This window comes from Gossypium arboreum, chromosome 12 (assembly GCF_025698485.1).
Source record: "Gossypium arboreum isolate Shixiya-1 chromosome 12, ASM2569848v2, whole genome shotgun sequence".
Lineage (NCBI taxonomy): Eukaryota > Viridiplantae > Streptophyta > Magnoliopsida > Malvales > Malvaceae > Gossypium > Gossypium arboreum.
Window position 1 is genome coordinate 13,114,317 of NC_069081.1, and position 6,854 is coordinate 13,121,170.

A 6,854-nucleotide genomic window follows, 5' to 3' on the forward strand; every position below is an offset into this window, starting at 1 on the left:
CACATGCCTAAACTTTTTCCTTTTTTGTATTTCCAATTTGTTGGAAAACATTTATTTTAATATTTTTAATGTATTTGATGTATCATATTTTTTAAATTTGTTTTTATATAAAAAATAATATAAAAAATTTATTATGATGAAGTTGGGTCGGATTCGAGTTTAACATTTTTAATATGGGCCGGCCTTGGGCAAAATGTTGGGCCCATTTTTCAAGTCAAGCTGGGCCCAAGACCTAGAAGTGGACCTAAAATTTTGAATCGGCTCGGGTCTAGTGACAACCCCTTTTAAGAAGGGCATAATGATATTTTTTATCCTCAAACTTAATAAAAAAGTCATTTTAGTCTTTCATTTAATTTTTTGCCTCTTGAACATACATTTTTTGTCAAATCACTCCAAAATGGATGGAAAATGCAACATTGGTTAACTTTATTGATGTGTATTGCCACGTGGATGACACGTCAACATTCAATTAATCTATATATTAAATAAAACCAGCTTCTAAGGAACCTTTAGGAGTTAATCGGGATATTTTAGGTAGTATAAAAATCAATAGGAATAATTCAAAAATTAGAACTTAATAAATGCAATTTAACTATTTTGTAAAAAAATTATTTTATTTATTTATAAAATTTAAATTTAATTATTATCTTTTAGTTATTTTTTATTTAATGTATATTTATATCTATAGCTCTTAAGGAGTCTTATGAAATAAATAGAATCAAAATTCACTTTCTTTTCTTTTATACTTTCCTTTTAATTAAGAGTATAATTAATTTTTTTTTGAATAAAACATCTGGATCTTATATTCAATAAGACAAAACAAATCCAAAACAGACCTAATAGGCCTGGAACAAACAAAACAAAACTAATAGCCCAAAACCAAGCTGAGCAGTCCCGAACCAAAACATAAACAAAATAAAACAACAAAAGATCCAGCAAAGCAAGACGGGGAGCTCTAGAGACTTCTTCAGCTAGCTGTAAACCATTTAATAAACCCATCCCTCAAAAGCAACAAAGACACCTGTGAATCGATGCAAAACATAAATGCTTTCTTTAATTTTCAGCAGGAGCCATCATTTCCATAAAAAAACTTCCAAATATCACAAATCATCCTGGCTTTTCAACCTTCATCCCAAAAACTTTCCGACAGTAAATCCAACGATTCAGTCCCCCAAAGAAACCTTCCAACTTCGATCGGCCACCATAGCTTCCTCCGCTCCAATCAAAACCATGCCCAGCAGATAAGTTGATTTGTTCTTTTGTAAGCCCTCTTTCGCTATGAAATGAGCAACTTTATTAGATTCTCTAAGGATAAACCAAAAAATACAGGATTCAAAGGCAAAGATCAGATGCTTTAAATCTGTAATGAAAACTTCGATTTCTAATCTGTCTTCCTTTCCTTTTTACAGTTTCTGAATTACTGATCGCGAGTCACCTTCAATCTCATCCTCTCTCAACCCTAGAGATAACTCAAGATGGACGCTTGGAGATACGCCATCGCTTTCACAGCAAAAGCAGAAGGTATATTCTTATGAATAACTAATTTTGAGCAAATCACCTCTGCCTTAGTATTCCGTATTACTAACCCCGAGCATGACTCTTTCTTCTCCTTGGTAAAAGCAGCATCAAAGTTGATTCAAACCCACGGATCAGTCGGCGCGACCCATCTACCCGTCTGAAGTCGATTCACTAGTAAGCGCATACTCAACCCATCGAGTTTTTTGATGTAGTTTGTTATGAAATTTGCCATTTGAGTCCCAGATTGTTCTTCTCTTTCATGAATAAACCTGTTTCTTGATGTCCAGATCACCCACATAGCACATGCAATCACCCTACACTTGTTCAAAGAGTTTAACTCAAAAATACATATAAGCCTATCTTTAAAACCAGTACTTTCCCCAAGAGTAGGCCAATTAAAGCCTAACTTTTCCCATGTCTCCTTTGCAACAGAACACTCCCTGAAAACATGCTCCTTCGTTTCTGTCCCATTTTGGCACCTTTGACAAGTTGCGGACGCCATCATTCTTCTATAATGTAGATTACCAAAAGTAGGCAAAAAATTACAAGAAAACCTCCAGTTTGTAATTTTAATTTTTGGAGGTAGATCTAGGCTCCACAATCTTTTGTAAAATTGTTTGTAGTCTGTTTGCATTTGATTCTACTCATCCTGTAAAAGTAATTTGTGCCCACTACAAACCGTGTATTCCCCCGTTGGCTCTCCTCGCTAGATAATATAGTCTTCCTGCTGGTTCGTGGATAAAGGAATGCATAAAATTTGCTCCGCATCCTTCTCCAGGAAGGTACTGTGTATCAACTCTGCTTTCCATTCTCTCATACTGTCATCAATTAAATCAGATACTATGGACAAACTCGAATTGGCATTTAAATTTTAAACTCTAAAATCGTAACTTCCAGGTACCTATGCATCTCCCCAGATGGAAACCTTCTTCCCATCGCCAATCCTCCAACCCAATCCCTTTAAAATGAGTCCTTTTGCAGACCACAGACTCTGCCGGGTAAGAGAAGGTAAATTTCCTAAACTGGAGTTTAAGAAATCTGAGTTTTTAAAGTATTCGGCCTTCAAAGTACGCGCTAGTAAAGAATTAGGGTTACGTAACAAATGGCAACCCTGCTTTGCCAGTAACACAATATTAAAAGAATTCAGATTTCAGAAACCCATCCCACCTTCATCTTTTGAAATGCATAACGATTTCCAGTCACACCAGTGCAATCCTTTTTTTCCATGACTTTTTTCCCACAAAAAACCCCCAATTATATTTTCCATCTCCACACATAAAGTTTTTGGAAGCAGAAAACAAGACATTGTAAAGGTAGGAATTGCTTGTAAAACTGCTTTTATAAAAACCTCTTTTCTACCTTGAGAAATATGTTGTATACTCCAACTATTAATTTTCTACTTCAAACTGTCCTTCAATGTTTGAAAAGCCAATTTCTTATTTCTTCCCACCATATTCGATAATCCCAGATGTTTTCTTGGCCCAGTCGAGCAACAAACATGAAGAGCCTGAACCACCAAGTTTTTATCTTGATTGTGTACATTTGAGCTAAAAAAAATCGTGGACTTTTTAAAATTTACACACTGGCCCGAGCAAAGTTCATACTCTTTTAAGATCTCTCTAATCACCTGAATTCCCCCATCTGAAACCTCTCCAAACAGTATACAATCATCCGCAAACATGAGATGAGTGATTGGTGGAGACGTTCTACAAACCTTAGCACTCGAAATTTTTCGTTCCTGGCAAGCAAGTCTTATCAGAGCAAATAACCCCTCTCCACAGAACAAAAATAAATAAGGGCTTAAAGGATCTCCCTAACGTAGTCCTCTTGATGGATTAAATTTAGGCCCTTCTTTACCATTAAACAAAATTGAAAATTGGACAGAACTAATATAGTGAAGTATAAAATCAATAAAAGGGTCAACAAAACCCATTTTTGACATCATACCTTTAATGAATGGCCATTCCACATGGTCATAGGCCTTGCTCATATCTAGCTTAAGAGCCATCAAACCCTTTTGCCCTGTTCTTTTGTTTTTGAAAGAGTGAAGTATATCGTATGCTAGCAAAACATTGTCAGTTATGAGTCTACCCGACACAAAGGCACTTTGAGAGTCGTCAATACACTCATCCAACACTTTTTGTAGACGATTAGCAATTGTTTTGGCAATAATTTTATAAATTACCGTACAAAGGCTAATCGAGCCAAAATTCTTCAAATTAAGAAAGTTTGGGATTTTTGGTATTAGAACCAATTGTGTTCTATTTATCTCATCTAAAGATTTTCCATTATTCAAAATATCCAAACAGAACATGCTAGTATCTTTACCAATAATGTGCCAATACTTTTGGTAAAAAATTGCTGGAAACCCATCTGGTTCTGAAGCTTTTGTAGGCCCTATTCCATTTAGTGTCGCAATAATTTCCTCCTCTGTATAACTAGCCATCAAGCTTTGGTTCATGCTGTCAGTTATGCAACGCGGTACCCCCGACAAAATATGGTCCAAATTTTCTATTTTACGAGACTCAAAAAGATCAGTAAAATAATCTCGAGTAGTATTCTCAGTTTTATTACAATTTGTGGCAAGAGAACCGTCATTCCTTTGCAAACCACGAATTCGATTCGTACGCTTTCTTTGAGAAGCAAACTTATGAAAAAAGAAGTGTTATTATCCCCCAATTTCAACCAATTTGCTCTTGCTTGTTGTTCCAAAAATCGTTCTTTCTTTTCCATCTCCTTATTTAAGTGTAATTTGACATCAACAAGCTCGACCATCGATTCCTCCGAGCGCTCGGCACAATTCAAACCCTCAATCTCCTTGTTAAACTTTTGACCTCATGACATTTATTAGCCATAATGATGTCCCCCCATCTTTTCAGTCCCTTAGTAAGCATTGCAATACGATTTGGATAAGAACCCAAGATACCCTCCCATAACTCTCGAATCTCTTCCTCACATGACTCATCCAAAACCCACCATGCTTCAAAAACAGAATTGTCTAGTTCTGTTACCCAGACCGCTTACTTTCGTCTCATTAAGTAAAGGACAGTGATCCGAAAAAGAGTAAGGAAAGTATATCAAAGAATACGATGGAAAAAGTTGAATCCATGCATCCGTAGCAACACCCCTATAAATTCTTTCTCTTATATTATTTTCTAATACATGACCCCTCTCCCAAGTGAACCAAGGTCCAGAGAAGCCAATGTCAACTAATTGACAATTTTCCAAAGTTCTGCGAAAAGCCTCCATTCTGGTCTTATCCCTTAAATTCCCACATTGCTTCTCATTAGCAAAAAGAATATCGTTGAAATATCCTCCAACCAACCATGTTAATGAACTAGTCTGCCCCAATCGCCTAAGCAAATCCCACGTGGCAGCTTTATCTCTTACATCCGGAGCTCCATGAATCGCCACCTTGGTGTCCCCTCCTCTTCTTGAATTTCACGTTAATATGATTATTGGAGAAATTCTTCAAAGTTACCAAATGACCACCATTCCACCTAAGGTTTAATCCCCCTCAAGTCCCCTCCGTAGAAACATCAATACCGTTAAAAAAACCACAACGCCTCCTAATATTCTCCATACGGGTAGCATTCAATTTCGTCTCCATAAAGAAGACCATGTGGGGATGATAAGTTTTCAGCATATGCTGAAGACGACGTATTGTTCACGAACTCCTCAATCCGTGAACATTCCAGCATAAAATTTTCATGGCTTCCAGTTGGCATACCCACCGGTAGCCACCGATACAGTTTTTTGGTGAGTTGAATACCCCCCACTTATCTCCATCGAATAGCATTGGAACCCTTGGAAATTAAAAAGTCAGACCTTTGTCTTTTCTTTACCTCATTATTGGAAATTGGGTTCTCCTCCAACTGACAATCCATTCTCGTCAAGTCCAATCCATTAGCACAATCCACAACAGCCCGAGCCTTCATTGATTCCAGCCCATTCAAACAAAATTTCATCTGTTGACTTTGACAATTAGCCAACACTTTCCCTAAAAACTGGTGTGAATCCTGCCTCTGATTTGAATCGTTTGAAGATTTAGAGCCTTCCAAATTAATTCCTAGGATAGAATTAAAATCAGCCCATGATCATTTCCCATGATTTTGCCTAGAAATTTGTCCAGATTTCACATCAACACGATTCTTTCCAAAAAAAGAATTGTCTCCCTCCTCCCTGAGCCATATGCTACTAACGGTGGTGGCCTTCCTCGGCTGCGCCCTCAAAGTCAAATCCCACCCCATTTCTACTTCCTGCATCCCACATTATAGCCTTGTAGGACAGAAACTATCTCCATGACCAAGACAGCCACATAAGAAGCAAAATAAAGTTAATTTTTCATATTTGAATTTTGCATAAGTAAGATTTGATTCGGACAACTTGATTTTTTTCCGTGTCTTTAGAGGCTGCCTAACATCAATTTGAACGCGAATTCGTAGAAAATTTTTGTAGCTGATCGATAAGTTCTTCATATCATATTCCAGAAACTTACCAATGAAATTTCCAAATTGTACCACCATTAATTCTTTAATAAAACTTGGAGGCAAATCATGGATCTGCACCCACCAGTCTGAAAACACCAAAGGAATTGACTTTGGATCTTCATTCTCCTGAATCCTATGGAAAGTCAATAGGTGGTTATTAAAAGTCCAAGGTGCCCCTGTTATAACATGATGAATATCCACTTCGTTAAAAAACTTGAACAGAAATCGCTTTTCACCCAAATCTGAAATTTGAACACCTTCCAAGGGTGCCAGATATTTATCATTGTATTTCTTATGGCTGGGAAGTGGACCACACTAGCAGTTAGAAAACAACCCACCAAACAGAAATTAAACGTTGGGTCTTGTGCTTCATCCCCATTCTGAACAGAAAAAACATCCTCTTCACTGTCTTCCAAACTCAGATCTACCAGCCTTCTTTCCATAAGTTACAGCTCACAGGAAATAATCCCACAGGAATAGCAGAAAAACCAATACCAAAGCAAAAACAAAAAAATAAAACTAGAGAATACCCAAATCGTGCCAAAAGGCAGACAAAGACGCGCCAAAAAGCAGACGAGTCAAATGATATTTGAAACTAAGAAAAACTCATTAAATTATTATTAAATTACAAAATCGATAATAATTATTTTTCCTTACTAAGGCAGAATTGTATCTATCTTCAAACCCATTGATTTGTTTTTTCAAGAACTTTAAATCTCTTATCAAATTTGCCATTAATCTCATTTTCCTTTCACTTTTTAAACACGAAAATATTTTCAAAACCCCACTAATTATTTTAATTTTTTATATTAATAATAAATTTACGTTAATTTTAATCTCTCCCAA

General features: G+C 36.4%; 1 long non-coding RNA gene across 1 annotated transcript; it reads left to right on the plus strand.

Moving 5' to 3' along the window:
- Positions 1-924: 924 nt before the first annotated feature.
- LOC108479039 (uncharacterized) lies at positions 925-2,945 on the plus strand. Its single transcript, XR_001870389.2, has 5 exons — positions 925-1,261; positions 1,410-1,521; positions 1,624-1,692; positions 1,951-2,300; positions 2,416-2,945. It is a non-coding gene; the product is annotated as an uncharacterized LOC108479039 (long non-coding RNA).
- The last annotated feature ends 3,909 nt before the right edge of the window (positions 2,946-6,854 follow it).